At 43.1% G+C, this 23,855-nt stretch overlaps 1 protein-coding gene across 1 annotated transcript in view; it reads left to right on the forward strand.

Annotated features, from left to right (window-relative positions):
* Positions 1 to 2,190: 2,190 nt before the first annotated feature.
* The window catches only part of cntn1a (contactin 1a), a 69,966-nt gene continuing 48,301 nt past the window's right edge, over positions 2,191 to 23,855 (forward strand). Inside the window, exon 1 of the mRNA XM_030053938.1 lies at positions 2,191 to 2,375. The gene's annotated coding sequence lies outside the window, so the exon portion shown is untranslated. The remainder of the gene's footprint in view (positions 2,376 to 23,855) is intronic.

A 23,855-nucleotide genomic window follows, 5' to 3' on the forward strand; every position in this document is an offset into this window, starting at 1 on the left:
CTACCTCCAGTGTGTTTGCGATCAATCTGGGGTTTCTAAAGCAGAACATTTGCATCTCAGATGCTCCTATGAGGGATGGCGATCCTCAGTGTCAACAAGCTTCCAAGTGAGGCATTATGTTGAGTAAAGGATATTACATGCAGGTATTAGAAAAAGAACCCATCATGTAGTTTCTGATATTTTTAAGTGTCTGCTGAGCTTCAGGGCATCTGTTCTTTAAATGTAAGTGGCAAGACCCTTTGTGTCTTTATGTAAATTTGACCTTTTCTGCCAGTCTGAGAGCTGGGGAGGATAATTGTTTATGATTACTGTGTGACATTTCCATATGGCTGACGAATGGTTTGCCAACACACATACACATCTGTTAGGACCATTCTGTTTGAGTCTGAATGGTAGGGGCCTTTCGTCTGAAATTGAAAACCCCTACTCCATGAAGGTGAAATCACCCCTTCCAATACAAGGCTATCATTTCTCCACCACTGTTTCTATAAACCTGAGGAGGCCATTTCCCTGTGGGACGGTGAGCTGATATGGTGGCAGATATCACTGCACTAGATGCTACACAAAGTGAGAGTGCTTTGTTCTATTGATCTGACATTAACACCCTCTGCAACCCGCTCTCCCCTATGTCATCATGACGATAGCACTGGGATTATAACCCCCTCCTCACCCCGATTTGTATTCCCGACGCTCCCCGCTACGTCCCATGTGGATTTGAGCTGGGGGAGGGGGGCACCTTTGCGTGAGTCCCAATAGGGATCAGAGGGGCTAAATCACATTTGCCCTCCCCCCTCTTCCTCCTCCACCTCCCTCCTCTCCTACATGATGGGTCTGCCAGGCAGATAGATGACAACCACCTATTCTTTCATCCAGACAGCAGGGTGTTTGCTGTTCCTCTTACCCACCCTGGAGACCAGCCTTGTAACAATGTCATTCACCAGCAGGATCCATCTCTATTTGCACTGCCATGTTCTAAGAGGAACAAAAGTGTTTGTCTGAGATTGAATACACCTAGATCTTGGATTACTTGCACAAAAAATATCCTTTTGGATCTTGTATCTTTGTCTTCAGTCTGAGCATTATGCTTCTCTGTTTGGATGTTAGGGATTTCCTCAGTGTTACTGAATCCTTTTGGCTTGTGGATTGACATGTTTTTCTGATACATCCCTCTGGGCTGGAGAGAGAATGGCTTCTTTCTTGTGTACAAAACCACAAACAACAGTTTTCATCTCAAAAGCAACAATACTATTTTGATGAAAACTCTGAATAACTGCCTCGAGGGACAAAACACCAACACTAGATTTGATAGAGAGCTATAACCTCCCTGAAATGTAGGTGTCTGGCCATATAAAAACTTCTTTGATGTGCTCCTCCAAAATCATCCAAGGGGGCTAAGTCATTCAATTAATTCCAGTCTGCGCTCTGAAAGATTCCTGCATTATTTATGGGCCGCCGCCAGAGCAGATTATTATTTGCTGTGTGGTGTTTACATCCAAGATTCAGATCTAATCCCAGGGGAATGAGATGGGCTCATGTTTGGACTGACACATGGGCAAGGCGTCGTAATTAGTAGATGTGCCCTCTTGATCTCTTCCTGATTGGGAAAGCATGGCTCCGGAGGCAGAGTGGTTGTCTGGTAATCGGATCCTCAGCTCCTCCGGAGAGCGCGTCGAAGTGTCCTTGAGCAAGACACTGAACCCCTAACCGCTCAGCTTGCATGCAGGGTACAGTCATCATCACCAATGCCAAATTACCGCAGGGCATGGAGGAATAGAGCCTCAAATCCTGCGGATTCTCTAGAAACTTTAGACATGTTCATATCTCCAGAGCCACATGCTACTACAGCAAAACACTTGAGCTGCTTAATCACGACTGTATCAGATACAACAACAAAATGATGCAGGTATATGGGAGACAGATGATATAGGCATAAGTTTTGTGTGGATGGATTTTCCATTGCAGGAGCTCCCAGACTTCTCAAGACGCCTGAAATAGACTCCAATTAGATCAACTCCCCCTTCAGCTGACATTTCTGCTGATAGACATGATTTGGCACAGAATAAGATAATGTGTAGGTGGGGAAATAGTGAAGGGAATGAAACATCTTATTAAAATAGACATTCCTGTGTCATAAACTCACCGCAAAACTCACCACTTCATCTGCTGGGGAACCCGCTGCCGTAATGACCCTGCGGAACAAGCAGGTTTAGCGCCCCCTTAAGTTGACAGTCATAACCTTTCCATCCAATCCAAGGGGACAGGACCACGGAGCTGTCAGTTTCTTTCCCCGCTCTTGAGCGCCCGGCGATGCGGTGCTGAGCAGGTGTGAGCATCGTGAAGGACATACGGGCAGACGGATTTGTCCGCTACTGGAGGTAAGGACACGGACGGCATTGGGCGGATACTGTGAGACCTGAGTGTTTTACGTTATTTCCAGAGAAGCCGGGCGCAGCATTTGACAGCTCGGAAATCAGTGTTGTTTACACCAGGCGAAGTGGGATGCACTGACGGGATGGAGCTTATGCCGCCTTCCGCATTGCAGAATTGTTAAGGATTTGGACACGGGCATTTTGCTCTCATCGTCGTGCTGACAGGTATAGATAGATGCAGTATGTGCGATATGTGTGGCTTGACGGGCGGGAATGATGCTGTTACATGATCCGCCGGACATCCTGGCATGCATTTCCCAAAACACCCATACCCGATGCACTGAGCGGGTGTTGAAGATGCTGTAATATCGTATTGCTATGTATTGCACATGTGCGTTGAGGTATGTGTCAGCGAAGTCTCAGTAGGTGATAATATTCAGTATTAGACCACGCCAGAGGCTAAAGCCTAATTGCCCCGCGCACACAGATGATGATTCAAACTGCTAAACGCTGCCGTGCCTTCTTGTAGCCTAAGAGATTAAAACACCCGACGACTGTAAACACTTTCATCTTTTGGAATTAAAATGCATCTCCTTGTCTCAGTGCCAGGGATGACCCATATGGGCTTTGGTTCGGCTTTGTCTTTTTTTTTTTTTTTTTTTCCGAGGCGATGGGGCCGTAATGCTCAGTAAAATCGGGGCCATCACAGGGTTAATACACCTCATTCCGTTAAGATGTCAGGCTGAAGGTGTCATGGGCGCGTCCCGACTCACCAGAATAGGCTTCTGTGAGGGGAAACTGCTCATACTGTTACTCCTGAGATCAGTGGGACCAGGGACCACCGAGGGTCCCTCAGAGGCCTCCAGCAAAACCGGGGATGGTTTAATTTCACTGTTATTTCACTCACTAGTTTGCACAGCAGAGTGAATAAGAATGATTCTCATCGGTTTCAGCTGTGGTAGCTCTCCACCTACAGCACAGACAGTCATAATTCTGTATTAAATTGTATCTAACTGCAGCATTTTTTTCCCTCCCCCAAATAGGAAGCATTTGCATAAAATCTTATCAAACTGGGCTCTTGTGTATGTTAGGGGAAAGATCTTGGAACCACAGCTCCATTATTGTTATTGGCTCCACTGACCTCAAGCCAGGAACGGTATTGTGCAACAGGCACCCCAGATGCTTTGCCTTAGAGTAGTCTACCCCACAGGGTTGGCTATTACAGCTTGATGTTACGAAATAGTACAGAACCAGTGCCCGGAAACTTCTTAAATTTTGGCTGCTCAGTTCCCAGCAACAGATGCTATATTTCCAACTATGTCAGCCTGGAAATGTAGCAATAAATAGTAGTAAGTAGTAATAAATCATTGGGACTTAAGGGCTTGCAAATGTGTTTCACGGTTCATTCAAGGTTATCTAACTTGAACTGAAATATGACATCTGGCTGTTTGTTTGCTAAAAAACATCTTATAGTTGTTTTCTTTTGTCAAGGGCAGACCTCACTGAATCAGTGCCGTTAAGTCTGGCACAAAATGTCAGAGGGATTCCATGGCCTGCTGTCAGGTGGAGCGCTTTATGAATCCTGTAAAGCTTGACTGCTGCTAATGCATCCTGTGCTGTCCTATGTACGCCCTGAGGACAGACTCTCTCCTCCATCCTAGGTGACTGAATTTACCCTGCTCACAGCACCAGAAGTAGGGTAACTTACTGCGAGCGAGCAGCGGCTTGCTTTTTTATCCCCTTGCTCCACTCGGTAAACAAAACTTGTGTGGAGTATTTTTTGAATGCAAGATTTTCATTGTCAGTGCCTTGCCAGTAGGGCCATAGCGGCTTGCTGGGCTATATAAAGAGCTTTTTACATAACATTGTGCCCTGCAAGACTTAATTCTGATGTACGATGCATTTCGAGACATCAGCTTCAGTCAAATGCTTCAACATTCCCATACACTTACTTTTCCATTGGTTACAAGCAATTCAGTCACACACATCTGTCAAGAACTGACATAGAGAGGTTAACCTGCGCTTAGGCAGAAAACAGCCATCTTCAACCACCACATCTGCATTTCACTCAATAACATACAGTCAGCATGCAACACAGTGAACATGTGCACAGGCATAAGGGACCACCTGTCTGTCAGATGTTGTGCCTGCACTGAGTTCATTGTAGTTCTACATTACAGGAAGATGTTGTCTGTGTCCATGATTTTTAAAATGATTGGAACAGTGTTATTTTCCAGATAAACATTGTTTTCTTCGACTATTCCATCACCATTGGTAGTCATTATCACGTACTGCAGGTTCACACAGTAGTACAGTATCTTAACAGCACTAAAAAATACTGTATTAATCCATAAGCAGAGTGATTTGGGGGACAAATTTGAGTGCTGGCCGTGTGCCATTGGACTGACTGAGATTAAAGGTAATTTTAGAATCATTGTAGGAGATTAGATATGTTTCCAGATGTCCTTCCAAGCCCTGGGCATCTCATCCTTGGGCAAAGTGACAAAGCATTAGCTGAACAGAGAAAGATAGCCATTTTGTGTGGTGATAGTGAAAGGACTCTGGGTTGATTGGCAGCGATGGTATTTGGCAGCAGCGGAGCGGGTTTGTTTGGTCACACTGAACGCAGCGTTGGCCACCCTGGAAGAAATACGTCATGTCGTCTTTCATTGTTCATTTCATTGTTCGTCAAACTGAAAACACTAAGATAGGATAAAGCAAGGGGACATTTAGCGAGCCTATTTAGTCATGCAGCCCTTCTTAGTGTCTGCATGACTGCCTGTCCTGCTGACAAAACATGCGATGCTCTCGTCTTGACGCTCCCTTTCGATTGCTCAGCAGTTTACACACTAGCGATCAATAGAGAAATCCACTAATGGTACGACAGCGAGGCAGAGACATGACGTCTTCAGTGTTCACCCAGAGACAAGCCTCTCCTCTGTTCGTGCCTGTGGAGGAGAATGGGCCTCAGTCTCCATCTGCCATCTCTGGCTGACTACATACAGTACACACCAGGCCTGCCATTGATTCTACCACTGCAGACCCTTCCCTGCTCTCTGCAGACATGTGAGCCTGTGGAGTCAATGTGGAGAGGCAGGGGAAAGGGAAAAAAACAAATTAACTCTAATTGCAGATTCCCATCTAAGGCTGGGCAATATAGTGATACTAGCCTATATTTTTGTTATTATGATATGAGAAAAGATGTCGTATGGGATTTTAGTTGTAAAATGTCATCATATAGCATAACTGTTGTCTTTTCCTGGTTTTAAAGGCTGCATTACTGTAAAGGGATGCAATTTTCTGGATATGTTAGACTGTTCTACCTGTTCTATCATTTGCCTTTTCATGCTTGTGAAGTCCTCTTGTGGCCACTGTGCACTCACCTGTGGTGCAACACAATGGAAATTGAGTCAAACTCTAATTTTCATCCCTCTTGAATGAGGGATTTCTCTCCTGGTCCAAATTAGCAGCGCAGTGCAATGTACCCTATTCACTGGGCCATTAGTAGTTCTGAAACTCAAAAATCCCACCTCAGGATTCAGACCAACAGTGCAGTGTGTCATTATCATTTATACAAAAAAATGCAAAGGAGAAACCAATACAAAATGGATATTCACAAAAACCTAGGCCAAGAGAATCACGACAGCTTACAAAGAATTACAAAGGAAAATAATATGAACTGTCATTAGTTAGTTTATAATAGTAATCACAAAACGTGTGTTAAACATGGGTGTCCACTTATGAAAATAACTACCAATTACATTTTTCATCCCAGCTGTATGTGTGTAATGTCTGTAATCATGAAGCCAATCACTCTTGGTTATCATATGACTGCTTATAAAAAATCTAAATATCTTGATAAAAAAAAAAAAGCATCAGTAGTCATCCCTACAATATCGTCACAGTATCATATTAAGATGTTCAGTCAAAGATATTGTGATATTTGATTTTGTGTTTATCTTCTAGTCCTATTCCCATCCATATTTTCACAATTAGACTGTGAGCCAAACCTACATTTATTTTATATTTTGGCGTGGCTGTCACATGTTTACAAGTCTCTTGTTAACATCTTGTAAAGTGGTAAGATTCAGTTTCTTTGTAGTGCTAATCCGTATAAAGGGAGACTGGTGCCAACACTGTAGCAGTTAGCTGTGCTGTTGGACTTTCCTGTCCTGTCTCCCACATTGGTTGACTGAATAAGGCTTTGCTGCCTGCTCTATTTCTATATGTTCTATTTCTGGGGCCACGGTTACTTACCTGGTCTAATGATCTCCATCTCAAATGGTTGCTTAAGGCATTTCAGGAGACTAGTTATTTTTCCTTTCCAGACCCCTTATGGATAATTATTCAACTACACTGGATTAAAGCTGTCCTCTCTCTCTCTCTCTCTCTTTCTGCGTGTGTGTGTGTGTGTGTGTGTGTGTGTGTGTGTGTGTGTGTGTGTGTGTGTGTGTGTGTGTGAATGAGAGTATGTGACTTCTCTAGCTCTACTGTAGCCCATGACCCTTTCTGCCATCTCTGCACTCATGATACAGAACAACCTGCTTAAATTAAAATGTACAGTTTAGCCATTTATGCTGTCATATGATGTACAATAAGAGCAAAAGTAAAAGAAACATTCCTAGATAGCGTAAATGTCCATTCAAAGATTTAAAGAAATGCTGTGTAGGGCTGATGATGAAAATAGATTTACGTTCAGCTGCCAGCTTTTTGTCTATTTATAGCATTAAAGCAGCTAGAAAAAAGATATCTTTAATTTTCTGACAAGGTAGAGAACCTTTTGAAGAAACAGCTCGGTTGTAAAAAAGCATCAAAATCTGAACTTCCCTGAAGGTATAATGTAACGTGCCTCCTTGTCATTGAACATTCGAGCTGTTCCCCTTGTCTTTATCAGTGTGATTTTGTTTGCTGATAAAGTGCTGAGTTTCCTTACATGGTTCCTTTACATTGTCTGTCTGCCAAAGTGATGTCTCAATCCAAATCAGATTACTCCTTTTCCATTAAGATAATGTGCATCAGACAAGCAGGCACTGTCCAGAAATCACCCCGTGTATTCCACTGCTACTCATGGAGCGATTAAGATGACATTGATGAATGTCAGATCTGAAAGTGTTCGTGAAGTGGGTTGAAGTTTCATGTTGGGTGATCAGTATTTGACCTTGGCCTTTGGGAACAGCTGAAGAGGTTTGTTACGCAATTCTGTAACTCAGGTTTGGGAAGAAAAAATGTTATGTGAAATTACTTTGGCACGATTTATTAAACAGGTGATTCTGTCCTTAAAAACGCAACTTACAAGCATACAAAGTTGTGCTTTGAAGTTATATATTTTTTATGCCGACAGTCATTTTGCAGCAGTAAGTGTAAGGTGTCTCATTTTGGAATGAAACTTGTTGTTTCTTGGACATCTGAATGTCAGATAATATTTTTAAAATGATAATTATAAGATGTCATAGTAGTGGCATTTGAGCACATTGTGTGAAAATCTGTAACTAGGTTAAATCTGTCAAGATTTTAATCCGTTTCTCTGATTTGTCCCTTGGTTTTCTCTGACGTATTTTTAGGCTTGACAATACAAAGTAAATCTTTTGGGATTTGTGCCCTTCATTTAGAAATAGATTACATTTGCATGCCCTTCGCCTGCTAATTTCATGATCACCCTCTTTCTTTATCTCTGATCATATTTGACTTTGTGCGCTTCCTCCATTACAATGTCAGCACGGTTAATAGTTTGTTTGCTTATTAGCGGTGCTTACCTTGCCAGGCTTGCACTCAACTTTTGCAGTAGCACTTAGATCTATTTGCTCAACAAATAGGTAATTGCATGCTGGCTGTTGTTAGCCAGGGCCAAAGAGGTTACAGTGTAATAATGATAAGAAGTAAAAGTGACAGCATCACAAGGTTAACAAGTTCAGAGGACAGTTTTTCTAATTAAGCAGTCAATTTTAAGCACCTTAATGTGAATAGGTCTTAATTAAGCTGCTGCTCAAAGTGTCAGATTACCCGTTGTGTATTAGTTTAATATTTCATTGAGCAGAAATATTGTGTTACACCCAATAGACTGAATTCTCACATGGGAGTCTTGAGCCATCTGTTTTCCACCCAGGTTCAGTCAAACGCATTGTTTACAGGGTTGTTGAGAGGATGTGCAGTCAGGCTACAGTAGTTTGAGAATCAGTGAAGGGTGTGTGATTTATTCACAGGGATTGCAACCGCAGAATTGCAATGTTGAAAAATAAACTCATGCAGTTGTTTACCAGCGGGCACCATAGCTGGCCAGAGGTCTTTATTTTTCAGCCACCACCTTCCATAGCATGATATAAACCCACATTATTATGAATGACAGTGGCCCAAACTTTGTACGAGGATAGCTACCACCAGACCTCATAAATTAGAAGATAGCTTTTTTGCACCATAAGAGATGGCATGGAAGATTACAGGACCGGGCATAAAATAACCACCTTCCTTTCTGGCTAGGCCGTACGCACACATTAATATCTCCTCTGTTGATATTATGATAATTGATACAGACACCCTTTACATCAAAGCTAATATTTAACACCATTTTGAAGATTAGATTGCCTCTGTGTCCTTCAGACAAAGTTATGATTGATATTCTCAGTAATGGGCTGTATTATTTTGGATTGAGCCTAATCCTCATTAATCTGTCTTCATTGTGGGAATCTGAAAGCTTACACATGTGTACAGCAGCATGCCTTGTTATCTTCCAGTGACAGAGAACAGGTCCAATGGGGACTGCCCAATTAGATACACAAACGTCTTCCTCTTTTGGGCTTAGCCACTCATGGGGCCTTTTGAGCAAAGCCTGTTGCTATGGCGCTGGAGCATGTCAGGAGGACAGGAGCCCAACTTCATCTGGAGGCTGGCTCTGAATGCAAGTCCCCCAAGCACAGCTACAATCTCACACCATCGTGTTTCATCTATATGCTGTGGATTTTGTTCCCACCGACCCAGTGTGTGCTGGCTCACACTGATGATAGATGCTTTTAAAGCTCGACAGATCGGCCCTAATGCTGTGATAGCATACTAAACCAGTGTCATAATGAGGTCTCCATCAGTTGCCCATGTGTTGAGAATAATAAAAGACTGAGAGGAGCAAAGGGGTTTCTTACACTAATCAGAAATGTCCTTGGTGAGAGGCACACTAGCTCTATAGCTGTCTGACCCTTAGCCTTTTGGGGGGATGCTTTTTCATGTGTGAGAAGTGTATGGATAGAAGGCTAATCGCCAAGCCAGCCCAAAGGCGAAGGACTCCTGGCACGTGGAGCGAATACTGAAGAAGGCGAGCTCTTGGGAAGCTTCATTATACATTTAGGGGCATCCTGTGTTTCCTCTCTCAGGCCTGGACAGCTAAATTGTTTGGGGATCAATAGTTTACCTTCCTACTGGCTCCACAGAATGAGTGAAGTGCATTTAGACCCAAGAAATCCCATTACGCTTGGCAGAGATGGGAAGCATTGCACTAACAGCGCTCCCTCCGAAGGGCCTCAGCAAGTCCCACTGCTATCCCCATTATTCAATCTCCCTGTTTGTTTCCCTGAAATGCTACTGTTAAGACCACCCACAAAGGCTCATGTTATTTCATTCAGTTCCATTTCTGTCTTCTTGTAACACAATTTCACACATAAATATCCCATGATATTCCCAGTGGGCCACCTTTTAATACTGAGGCTATAATCACTGCATTTCATTAATCATCTCTGCGAACGTTGTCTGTCACTGAGAGATCTTCAGCAGTGGGACTGATTGGAAGTTGTGTTCTCCGATAGTGCACCTGATTGTGTATAATGTTTCCGATTATGGCTGCACCCTGTCTTTTTTGATTTAACACTCATTTACAAAGCCTGCTGTTTCTCAATCCAGCTCTGATGGTTTTGAATGGCTTGCTTGTGAATAAGTATAGCGAGAGAGAGAAAGAGAGAGAGCGAGCAGGCTGAGGGAATGGGGGGGCTAATGAGTAAAACAGTGCAGGACAAAACAGTTGGAGCTCTCCCCTCATTCCTCCCATCAGTGTAACCAGAAATAAAAGCGGTGGCTGGTGCAGGTGCTGGGCTGTGTGCCGCCGCTGTCCTCCCCTAGCCGTCCTGCTGTGTCTCAGTTGTGTTTGTGTAGCGCTGCTCTGCCTCCTAGCTCCTTGTCCTTTGGTTGCATCTCTGTTTGAGGAGTCCATTGATGTGGGCGACATTAGCATTCGATGTAGTCAGGCGCTACAAACGGGTTGGTTTTCATTTCACACCAGCGAACCGGTCCCTCTCTGGACCCTCTGAAAAGCTCTAAAATGAACCCTCTTGTTGCATACCCAATGAGTGTGGATAAAAGGGGTCAAAGAAAGCTTGTGCAGCCCTCTGCAGACCAAGCAGGGTACTTTTTGTGTAAGGCCTCCCCCCTGCCAGCTGACAGGTCAGAACAGCCTTTTTTAGCTGGAGTGATACTGTCACATCTGGCCCACAAACCCACTGGGTGATGTAACCACCTGCGTCATGTTTTCTGTGAGCAGTGGTGGCACAATACACCAGCACTAATCACCTCTGACAAACTACCCCAAATGTCCCTGATCCACAGTTGTTGTCGTTTTTTTTTTTTGTCAGTGTATCATTATTCAGACCTGCGCCCAGCTTTCTGAGAGACTGGCTGACTTTTCCGTGATTTTTTTTTCCTTTGCTTCAATTCGTGACGATGGAAGTCTCTGTTTAAAACTGCCAAATCATGCTGCTGATATTATTCTCACAATTTACATAGCAACAGCAAATTGCCTAGAAATGAAGCAGCTAATATTACCCCATGGAAAATAACACTTTCACTCTTGGTTTTCGCCATCCCTCTGTTTTAATTATCATGAGTCATGCTCTTGCCTGAGCAAGGCATCGTGATACTAAGCATTGGTGCAGATGGCTTGAGAATGAGAATAAGTTAAATTGTGGATGTGATTCCAAGTGCAAACCAGAGAGAGAGAGAGAGAGAGAGAGAGAGAGATAGTGAGGGGAAGGGAGAGAGAGTGAGAGAGAGGGAGAATCACAGATAGAGAGGGAGGAAGCAGCTTCCTAATTACTGAAGATTACAAATCTTCCTCTCAGAACAATGTACTGTGCGGCATTAGATAAAGTTTATCAACAGGAAACAGATAATGAAGATGTCAGTGATGATACCAGCCCTCTCATTATTCTCATTACTGGCCGTCTAGACTTAGGGAGGTGCAACAATCACAACATCAACTCAGTACATGACTGAAAACATCTCTCCAATCATTCCGTGGAGAAAAATAACTCATGCATATTAATGGCATTTCTTTGCAATTTGTTCATAAGTTGAGCACGGCACGGTGTTGGACAGCCGCCAGATGTGGACCTCATGCAACATGACAGTAGTAGGGCGGCTAGTGTCACTGATTGGATTATTCATGAGGAAGGTGCGATGGCAGTAAATGGAGGAAAGGGCATCCAGAGGTGAATCTGACTGGGAACGAGGCGAGTGAATCCTCTTCTCCCCCCTGCTCTCCTCCTGTGCTCTTTTGCCACTTCCTCCTCCTCCTCCCCATGCAGGACGCGGACTCTTATCTGCAGCACACAGCTCCGCTCATGCTGCACACACAGGGCCACAGTGTGTGGAGGACAGACAGAGCGAAGGGCAGTGCATCACAGGCAGGCTCACACCCACACAAACAGAAACACACATACACACAATGGATGGAGAGAGGAGGGGCATTGAGTATTGTAAGGACAAGCTTATTACATATCTGTTTTGAGCGTAGTTAAGCTGTTAGAGTACACAATGTTATTTACACTGGTCTGTGACCAACCAGAAGGTGATTTGACTCATTGCAAGCCATATCATGCTCCCAACTGTGTGTATTATTAGGCATCAGCCCATTGAATTATGGACAATCCCATCTCCCCGAAAAATATGGTTGGCTAAATGACAATTACTAACAGGACGGTTTCTGTCCTCTCTGCCAGGGTTTTTAAATAATGAACCAGAGCTCAAAGATTGGTTATTAGAAGATAATATTAAATCTTCATTCATACGGATATATACAGATTTATACAGATAGACAATTTTCTCTTGCTGAAGAAAATATCTGCTATAATGTCTTTGCAAGGGTCTGCAGTTCCCTTGAAATGTAAGGCAGGCTGGATGAAGTGTTACTGGTTAAATAGCCATAAAAGCAGAGTAAATGTTGTGACATTAGCCAGAAAGATTGGAGTCATGATAGGATCAATTTACCTTTGAATCCTTGTAAAAACGACCACCTCCATTGCTCAGTGCTATAATTTTATTTGCGCCGACCCCCCAGTGGAATGTCTGAAAAAATAGGTGAAAAGGTCCGAAGAGCAAAAATGTCTTTTTGATGAAGACTATATGAAATATCTCTTAACCTAGACTAGCTTTCTTGCTGCTGAAGAAGGGAAGGCAAACTTGATGAGAAATGCTGTTCGGCATGAAGCTGCGTAGGTTGTTATTTCAGCTTTTGTCTTTACCGCAGTTGGAATGTGTGCCAACAGCTTCATAACAGTGGGAAGATGATTTCCTTATGTAAAATGATAATCGTGTGATCTGAATGCCAGAAAGCTCCCACACATATGCACCTCCTCAAGATGACACAGCCATATTGTGTTGTGTACCAGTTTTGCCTTTGAAGTTTTCAGTTTTTTAAGGGAAAGCGCATTAGTGTGATCCCCGATTTATCCACACGCCAACAGTTGGTTGGTCTCGGTGTGGCATCGTGACCTGAACACTCTCTGTCACGCATCTGCCCATGTTCTCCCTTGTTGTTTAAGTGGGCACCTGTTCTGTGTTGCCAGCCATGAGCACGCAGTGTGACTTGGCTAAGAGGCACCAGATGACTCAGGACTTTGCCCAGGCTGTGCTTATTGTCAGTCGGCACACACACTGGTTCCCAGCAGGCTGTCTGACTGTGGCCATGTGCTCAGCAGTAAACACAGGTGACTGGGCGTGTTTACACGCACAGTGTGTTTCAGACAATAACTTATATTTGAGTCGTATTTGAAGTAAGGTTTTTATCCTCTTCACAAATAACACAATTTAACAGAATATTGTGATTATTACAATGGAAACACAGACAAATATAGAAACAAACAGTAACTGGGCTAATGTTTTTACATGCCGTAATGTTTCAGCAAACACTGGCTAATCCTACATGTCATATAGGTTTGTACCAATTTGAATAGGAGCTTATTTAGGCTATTGTAAATGATATATGCTATTAAAGGATATGTTTAGTATTTTTAAACCCAGGCTGTATTCAAATGTTGATTCTCATCATTTATAGATGTATATAGCACAACATCACTGGTAGCTTAATGAGGGGGAATTTACCACTATGTTGCAACTTCTAGCCAGCATTCAGCACAATGCAACAGGGCGCTTGTCTTTGGCCTTAGAAAAACATACAAATGCACTTCCGGAAAGCAGGAACTCACAACACCATCAAATATGTCTTAAAATTGTCCAGACAAAAAAAAAAAAAAACCAAAAAAAAAACCAAAAAGGCCTTCTATTTTTCAGTTTTATTTAGTGTTGAAGCATTGAGCGTTTGGTTTTGGGCAACAAGTTAGGATGCCTTCCAGACGCCTCCCCATGGAGATGTTCAAGTTCAGGTGAATGCAGCATTAGACAACTTAGCAGCTTTGAAGTGAATGTGTACAAGGCCATGTATTATGGTAAATACTAAATAAAACCTTTGCGGACCCTTTTTTTTGGCTGTATAATATCAAAATGAATTTGACGGTGCTATGAGTTTCCTAAAGTCTTTACAAAAACATGTATAATGGTTTTTGAAGCCAAAAACACATACCCTGTTGGACTGTGTTGAAGGCTAGCAATAAGCTGATTGGTTTTTCATCATTACAGCTGGCAGTGAGGTTGTGATATTTACGGTTATAAATGATGAATATCAACATTTGGATACATTGAAAAACTCTGAAAAAAACAAATGCATCCTTTAATATTTGCCCAGTGTTGAGCACTTGAGTACCAAATAACACTGGAATATTAATTTGGGCCCACTGAGAGAGTCTATGGAGCCTGCAGTGGCACAAGTAGTGGAGGAAGACTTCCTGATGGGTAGCATGAATATGCATGGCGATGCTTTAATGTGCTGGCACAGTGTAATACAGTATGGCAGTCAATGCATTAACAAAGCAGGCTTTGTTTCATGTACTTTCAACCCCTTAAGGAGGTATCTGAGGCTTTTATTTGAACTGCTGAGTCCAAAAATATAGCCACAGAAGTCTCGGAAAGAAAGCTATCGCTGGCCTTAAGAAAAAATATTCTGGTAGACTGGAAATCTTCATCTGTTAATTTAAACCGTTAGATCTAAATGTAATCTGCTTAGGAGCCTTCCAGCACTATTTTGTGTTATTACTTATTCATCAATAGGATTGTAGGATGTTTATGTTACTTCTTAACTTGGAATTATGATATTCCATAAGGGACTCATTGAACTTGAGTTGGTTTAATGAGTTGTTAAAGTGGTACATGAGACCAAAGTAAACAAACTAGCATGTGTTTGGTAGACTGCACTAGTAATGTTTAAAAAAAAAAAAAAAAAAAGCCCATTAGGATTCTCCCAAACCCTTTCCCGTGGTCCAGCTATATTCTGCATAGACGGACATGATTATCCCCTAATGGCTGGACGATCTGTTTGTCTCCCTTCTTTTTCCTGGAATAATCTGCCATCCAGTCAAGATCTCAACAACTGCTTTAGAGAGAAAGCTTGAAATATGAAACATTATAAGTAAACAAATCTCTCTGGGGCTTGCTATCTAATTCTGAAAGCTGCAAATTGCACAACACTGCCCTGTTGCCAGGGGCAGTGTTGGGCAATTTGTGTGTGTGTGTTGGGTAGGGGAGTTGTGCACATCAAAGCTACCACACAACCACAGTGACTGGAACATAGGGAACTAATGGTGACAGCAACTTGACCAAATTGAATTACGCTTCTCAAATCTTCAGTCCGTGCCATCTGCTTTCTCTCTGCATCCTTTTTTTTCTGCATTTTTTTTTTTTTTTTACCATGGTTCTGTTTTCATCCATTCATCTCGCCTGTTTGAGTGCTCCTCTGCATTTTACAGGAATGAAAACAAGGCTGTGACCACTGGTTTCCTGAGGGAAACTGGGAAAAAGAAAAAAGGAAGAATCGGATCTGGTCAGAGCCAACTTCTGAGCACAACCAGACACACTGTTGTAGTGCAAACGTAAAACAGCTGGTAACTGGTCATAATGAATAACAGCAGAAGTTATAAGAATGTCTATGCATGTTTACAATGTGAGGGGTAAAAATATGGGGACTGTATAGTATAGCTTATTTTCAATTAATGAGTAAAACTGTTGTCAGCAAATAATTTTGAGACGTTAGTGTAATTACTGTAGACAAAGAAGACCAAATACGCTGAATTGTTGTTCTTATTTGACGAGATACTTTCAAAGTTTCTTGAAAAAGCGGAATCAGTGGAAGACTGATGGAAAAATAAATTCTTCTCTAAAACTTGTTTATCTTCCTCAGTAAAACCCCCCAAAAAGGCAAGAAAACTGTCACTCCGCCATGAGGTAGAGACCAATTCTCTTAACATGGTCTCATTTCTTGTATCAGGTATCACATTTTATTTGAAACTTTGATAATATTTTGGAGTTTAAAAATCTGGCAAGTCCCACCTTTAATCAGAGACCTTAACAAGGCCATCACCAGTGTATAAGACCATAATGAATCAGTGCGGTATGATTGGTCCCGCCTCTCTGACTCAATTTGACTGGAGCTGTACCGATGAACACTGATTGGTCGTCTGATGGACTCCATCTCCCTGTGATTTTTTTCTGTGTATTCTAACACACGTTCTTGATTCAGAAATATCAGTGTTTCTGATTGCCTGGTGTCACTCATCGAAACACCCACACCCACAAACACATGGCGGTTTTTCTCTTCCAGTGAAACGTTTCTTGTTTGGCTTGCGGCTGTCACTGAGTTACATTGTTTTTTATGGCATTCTGCAGAATGCCCATTATGTACTCATGCGCACGGACGATGCATTTTTCTGTCTGCCGTTTTACCAAACAGCGAGGCTGGCGGTGAAAAGATCCACTCAAATGTGGAGGCGATAGACCGCTTGACTCTTCAGCTGACTAGCACTTACATTGCAGCTGCACACATACTTAGACACATACACACGCCTACCCACACACTCATTCTGCAGTCGCTGGGTTTCTCTGACAAAGCTGGAAAGGAACACAGAAATTAGGCAGTGTGTGGGAGAGTGGAGTGTCGGGTTCGAGTCTTGGTGCAAAGGTAAAGATTACAGCCATTATGCACACACACACACACACACACACACACACACACTGCAGCCTTGTTTCTGCTAACAGCGACCGCTTTGAGAATCCTCGCATCACCTCTCCTCACCTTCTGTTTGCTGAAGTCAACTTCTGAGCAGATATGCATAATGAAGATAGAATGGCCAACAGATCAGATGGTCCTTGTGCTCACTGGGAAAAAGGAAAGGGAAAGGGTGTGTAGGCAATATGGCAGATGTGGACACTGCATTTTTTTTGTTACTAGACTTAAGCTTTTGATGTGTGGAAACAGTCGAACACCAGACTGGTGTTCAGATCCCTACTCAAAATGTAAGAAGGAAACAGAGGATGGGTGTTTTTATCTGTGTGTTTGAGTAAGACAGAGAGAGAAAAGGAGAAAGAGAGAGAGAATGTGTGTGCGCATGTGTGTTTGTGTGTGTGTGTGTGTATGTCAGATCTCCAGAACAGTAGAAGACACAAACATGGGACCTTGGTTCTGCGCTGTGACCTTGTTTGCTAATTATGTGTCAGACCTATTTTTCCACCCCAGAAAAAAGCTCATATCTTAGAGCTCAGATTGCCAGAAGGCGATAGGAACACTTCTCTACCATTGGCTGCTTCCTCGAGGTTTCTGTCTTTGTTTGCGTGGGTGTGTGTGGGTGCGTGCATGTGAGTGGAAGTGAGTAGTATCATTAACGATGCTAAGAGAAGGCCTTCCTCATGAATACTGCATAACTCTGTGTAATTATTTGTACTCAGTGTAATTCTGCCAAAATGTCACTGTGACAGTCTACAAACAGAGGCTCTGATGGTCTGTTTCATATAGGTCCAATTAGGGTTGATCAAATATCCCAATATCTTTGACCCAGTACTTCGATATCAATATTGTGACAATATTGTGGAGATAATTGGTGTGTTCAAAAGTTATTTACACACAAGAGATTTTTTTGGTGAACAGTTATTAGTAATGTGGATATGATGACCAAGCAGGTAGAGGCAAATAACAGAAAATCCTGTCTAAGTTCAGAAAATTTCATCCCTGTACTGTAATGCAGCCTTTATAAACCGGAAATTACAACATTTATGCCATATCACAGTATTACAATATCAAAATCCCATATGATAAATAGTCTCATATCATGATGTCAATATAAAATCAATATATGGCCCAGCTCCAAGTCTAGTATAATGTAATACTTGAACACACAACCAATTTCTAGTCTATTTAGAGGTATAATTTTTAGAGAAAAATCAGACATGAACATGCTATTTGATGCCTTTCCCGACACTACAGTCTAGGTTGATCACACCAGTTTGAAAAGTTGTTCTCCTGACATATTTTCTCTTGTCTCTTTGCATCTAGCCGCCCACTTTACATTGTATGTGTTTTGTTCAGCAAGCATGAAAATTGCCCTATTTAATGATGGCCGTGCCTCCTCAAGATGCGGCCTCGACCCACACCAAGAACAATTCCTTGACCCCTTCCCTGGAGGACCCCAACTCGGCAGAAGACACCGCTTCAAGTGAACAACTGATTTCAGCACAGATTTCTATTGTAGCCCCATTGTACTGGGATGTTGTTGTGTCTTGTCTGCTATTGCTGAAGGGCATAAGCAATTGTATGTCCTCCCCTAAAAAGAGCAACATTATGCGTGTGGCACATATCAGTCACTGAATTACCAACGTTGACCTATATATAAAGACTTAGGTTAAAGGAGGGGCAGGCAGGCATCAGCACACGCTAGCTATCCAGTGTAATGATCCCTTGCATAGCACAGAATGACATGGCATGATCCAGATCATGTCGCACCCAATTTCATAGCTGGGAGAAAAGTTGGGAATTTCACGGTGCTTTGGCTATTTCTGCAAGCTCAGACATTTGTGATTTTTTTTATACCATTTCTCTCTCTCTCTCTCTCTCTCTCTCTCTCTCTCTCTCTGTCTCTCCAATGCAGACACACACTTGTACTATAGCTAGAGTAGAGCTAGAGTAGAGAGTAGAGCTGGAGTGGATGATTCCCAATTGAAACTGGTGACTTAGCTCACTCCTATCCTGTTGGGGTGGTGATGTCACATTTGACAGGACAGATCAGGACAAGACAGGAGATGACAGGAGAAGATGGACTTCCTGAGGTGCGGGGCTGGATGATGGGGGTGGTGGCATGGGTGGGGGTGCAGAAGCATCAGTGTGACTCTAAGCCTTATTATCTCTGGCCTGATGACTCCTCTGGGCGGGGAGATCAATACAGGCTGACTGGCTCCAGGGGCGCAGGGTCCACTACAGGAAGCGGATGTCTTGAAACTATATATTATGGATGAGAGGAGGAGGGCAAAACAGAAGAGGAGGAGGAGAGGAAAGGGAGTGAGAGACAGGAGCAGAGGCAAGGGTTGAGGAATAGCAGTTTGGGAGAAGAAGAGAGAGGGAAAGGGAAGCACCGGGAGCAAGAGGGGAGGAAGAGCAGATCCAGAAGAGGAGGAAGAGGGTATTTGGTGGTAGCTCGGCTGACATAGTGTGGCTGGTTCCTGCTGCTCCTGGGGTGTGGTTTATTTTCAGCTGACCCCTCACAGCTGTGAAAATTAAGCTGTCCTCCATTCTTACCTCTGCATCTCACCAGCAGCATTTTTCTATAACTTCCTCTCCACTCGCAGCATCCCTCCCCTGGCGCAGGGAGGGAGACTTCTCTTTTATCCCTCTTTTCCATAGTAATTTCCCCACTGTGTCTGCCATGCTCTCTGGCCATGGCCTCTTATCTCTGTCCTTTCTCTCTCTCTCTCTCTCTCTCTCTCACACACACACACTCACACCCTTGACACCCCCTTCTGCTTTCTCTCTTGCTTACCGCATCCCCCACCCCCATCTCTGAGGAGCCAGTGATCATCTCTCTCTCTCTCTCTTTCTTTCTTTCTCTGTCTCTCTCTCTCCTTCCTCCTCACTGTGATGTGAGGTCACAGCTGGGGAGCCCTGTGATTTGACAGCTATATGTTTGTGTGTGTCATGGAAGGGAGTGTGGTGGTGGTGGGGGGGTAGCGTGTCTTTACAGTGGCTGCTGTCCAGCACTGGCTGTGTATCCTGATGTGTACTGTAGTGCTGAGATACGGAGTCGGCCCTTAGTACTTCCAGTGCACTGCCAACGGGAATAGCTTTGGGCATATTGGTGTGTGTGTGTGTGTGTGTGTGTGTGCACGACAGGGGTGTGTGCTTGGGAACAGAGGTAGGTGACAAAGTGGACTGTTCGGCTTGTGTTTGTGTGTCTGTGTGTTTATGTGTGTGTGTGTGTGTGTGTGTGTGTGTGTGTATGTGCAAAGAGAAAAGTTCAGAAGATAGACTGGCTAAGCAGAGTGGGGAGTTGAGAATTTAGTGAGTTCCCTCTGTGTCTTTTTGTTTATTGTAAGCAAATGTGTGCGTGAGTGAGTGTGTATTTATGTGTGTGTGTATGTGCACAGCTCCACTCTGCTGGCTCCAGAGTTGTGTGCTCTGCAGAGGGAATAGCTCATTATCTGCTTCTTAGAATGAAGCGGCCTACCTCAACACTGCAGTAGTGCAAACTGAAAAATGAAATTATTGAAGCATTGTGTATGTGTGCATTGTGTTTGTGTGTGTGTGTGTGTGTGTGTGTGTACGTGAGCATTGTATTTATGTGCTTGCATTCGTGTGTGTGCATGCACAGGCATTTTAAGCAGGGTGTATAAAGATAGGAATGGTGGATGTCAGTGCCTTGTGTGTCTGTGTGTTTTCTCACTTGAGGCATTGCTTACACACGTTTGAGCCGCCACAGCAGAACTTCATCAAATATTCATTGCTTATTTTCTTTCGTTTTTCTGTATTTGTATTGTGCAATATGCCACGTGTTCTGTGTGTGTTTAATTCATAGGCACACACTTAAGGCATTTGCCCTATATGCCCAGTGTAGCCTACTAGGCTAAAGGAAAGTGTAGCGCATCATCATCATCATATATACTGTAGGTTTGCCCTACATATGCATTGTTCATCCATGTATGTTGCGCTTACAGGGTTGAGGCATTCGAGCCGAGTTGGAAATGTCACTTGTGGTGAGTGTTTTTCCAGCTCAGAGGCTGAGCTGCTGCTCTAACACCATATGAGATCTCTCTATGACCTTTGTGTAATGACTTTCTATGCGTGCTTTTATTTCATTAGGCATGTACTATCAGCAGCAGCATGAAAAATGCTTCCCTCCCCTTGGGATTGCCAGCTCTCTCTCTGGTCTCTCTCTCTTTCTCTCTGTCTCTCTCTCCTTTTAGAAATTCATGAGAAGGACAACACTGTGCAAGTATTTTGGTTAGTAGGCCAAGGTGAAAGGATTATTTCCTCTACCATATTGACTGAATGATTTTTGAATATTATTACACCAAAGACGTATTCAAATGATAACATCAAGGTGAAATTATTGAATTTTCTAAATGAATATTCAGAGCCAGATTTCCAAGCATCCACAACTCATGGACTTTGCTTATTAGAGCCGGCAAAATTTGTAAGTTCATTATGTTCTTTTTTTTTTTTTTTAATCCTTCCAACTAGGTGCTAATACAATAATGCTATACTCCTACCTCGTGCCCCAGCCGACATACTCAATAATGCCCACACAGCACTTTTGCAATAAGCGCTGACAGGCCCTCAGCTTTCAAGGTATCTTCATTCACGCAAACCTCTCAGCCCCACTCATATTAACATGTAGACAAAAGAAGTTTGATTGGGCAGGTTGAGGCCATTTGAACTGTACTTGTAAGACACAGACAGGCAGCCTTGTACTATTTGTCTTCTCCTAGACAGAGCAGTTGAGCAGCAATAAAATACTTAGGACAATCAGTCACATCTAGCTATCGGGCAATTTGGGACCTTTGAGAGACCGTGTCATGTGTGATCTTTTTAAACTGTCCCAGCAGAGCACCATTACCATTATCCAGGACTGGCATGAATGTACCTTAATGAATGATGGATCTTCTGCAGGCCATGAATGGGGGTGTATTGGGTGTGTTTCCTGTCAGAAAGTAGCAAGTGTTACAGAATTAATTATGCTTGTTCAAACACCCACATACCCGCCCACACACGCACATATATGCACACGTTGACTGTTTCCACCCCCAGGAGGGAGGTTCTGTGAATCAATTTGGTCAAATTTGGTTGACTGCTTTAGAGTTTAGAGAGGGAACCACAATCAAGGCTAAGTGCTCAGATGAAAAGGCAGCTTGTGGACACCCAAGCCTCCACAAAAAGCCTTCCTGAACAAAGCGATTGCTTTTTAACAGTTATGAACGCTGCCGCTGAAGATGTATTTATGTTCTCCCTTTCTTGTGATGCACTGAATCATAACGCTGAGATGCCAGCCCACATCACACAGGATCACAGGGAGCAGACACCAGGGTACAGCACATTTCTGACACCTAAAACGTTAGAGCATTACACACTTGGCCCACATGCCTAACATCAGTGTGAAGTAGTTTGTATGTACTACCTGACATTAGGTGCTGAGTGCCAGGTGAGTAGGAGGGCACGTTTTACTCCTTCAAGACAAAGTCAGTGTTTATTGCTATAGACTTTCCAGTTGTCAAGCAAATGAAACTTGTGTACTCCAAGCTGATTAAAACAAACACTAACAATTACTTGCAGATACAATTTGACCCTGCTCTGCTGTGCTCAGGGTGGTATTGAGAAACAGCATATCTTTGCCAGCTGTGTAACATAGACAGAGGAGTGGAAATGATCCTCTTTTATTCCCGTCAGTGGTGGGATCGTGCTGAGTCAGAGGTCTTTGGTAAATCACATTGGTGGATAAAGTCAGAACAGTGAAGCCAGCCAGACACAGGCTCTGTGCCCTTCTTCACACAGAGCATACTTCTGAGACATTTGCAGTGCTTCTGATTAGCTGAGGAGCTCATGGTTTATGAATAGTGGCAGAGTGCCTACCAAAAGGGACAAATGGTGCCTCTCTTTCAGTCTTTTGCACAGTTCAAGTCATTTTTCAATGTCGGCTGCCTATAAAAAAGAGGAAGCCATTGGAATTGGGTGGTATCAAGCCTCATACTGAAGGTCTTTTTACCTCATCCATTAGCTTTCATGTCTTGAAAGTTAAATTGTGAGTGCAGAAATTTGATTTGCAGATTTCATTCAATACATTACAGCTGTTTAAAGCAGGAACTTGCCTTTATCTGCTTGTAGGATCATTGATAAGGCAGCTCGCTCCCCATTACCCCACATTTAGTTTGGTTAGTCTTGGCTTGATTAGTCTTTCCTAATGTTTCAGTCTTGTTTGTGTCATCCCATTCCTGATATATATTAAGGCTTCTCGAATGAATCAAGATCAATTAAAAACCATTTTCTTCCCTCGGAGCTTCAACTGGACATAAATTGCTCTATAAGATGGATGGCAATGAGATAGAGAGAGAAACACCGTGGAAGCTGGGAGCCTCTGCATGATTGCGTCTCATGAAATCCAATAACCCTAATCAATCCATTGCTTGGTTTCGTTCCTTTCACCCAGCATAACATCTGGTTTTGTTCTTTTTAGATATATTACACTGTTTATCAGTCAATATCATATCATCAGGGCTTGGATCGTACCAAATGACATGTTTAGAATACTGAGTACTGATAATACAGACGTAAAGCTTATGAAGCTGAGTTGTAGTTGTTGTCGGGAGTATACAAGACTCAAGCTCTCCCAAATCTGCTGTAGTCTCTGTTCAACCAAATCCTTGCAGCACTTGCTCAGCATTTTGCCGTTAATGCTACTGCATGACTGAGATCATGTATAATGTTAGCTACCTCCTGAGGAAAGGCAGACTCCATTTAAACCTTTTAGGTCAGCAGAGTAGGAGCACTTTGTTATTGACCACAGCAGCCTGGGGTAGCAGTTGCAGAGGGAAGGAGGGTTAAACGCAATCACACACTCACGAGTGCGGCTGCTTAGTAATCTTAGTGTTGCGCTGTCGGCCAATGAGCAGCTCCACTGGAGAATTTGGGGGTTCACTGGCTTGCTCAGTGAGATTTGAGCAAAAGCACATTAGTCATCCACCTCTTCCTCCCAAGCGTTCGACTCAGTCCAGGGATTGGCACTGATGCCCCTCTGGTCTTGTGACTGAAACCTCATCAGAGTCAGTGAGACGGAATCTCTGAACCCCTCTCCATTAGCCGGTCTTTTTTGTTGT

This window comes from Myripristis murdjan, chromosome 6 (assembly GCF_902150065.1).
Source record: "Myripristis murdjan chromosome 6, fMyrMur1.1, whole genome shotgun sequence".
In the NCBI taxonomy this organism is placed as follows: Eukaryota; Metazoa; Chordata; class Actinopteri; order Holocentriformes; family Holocentridae; genus Myripristis; species Myripristis murdjan.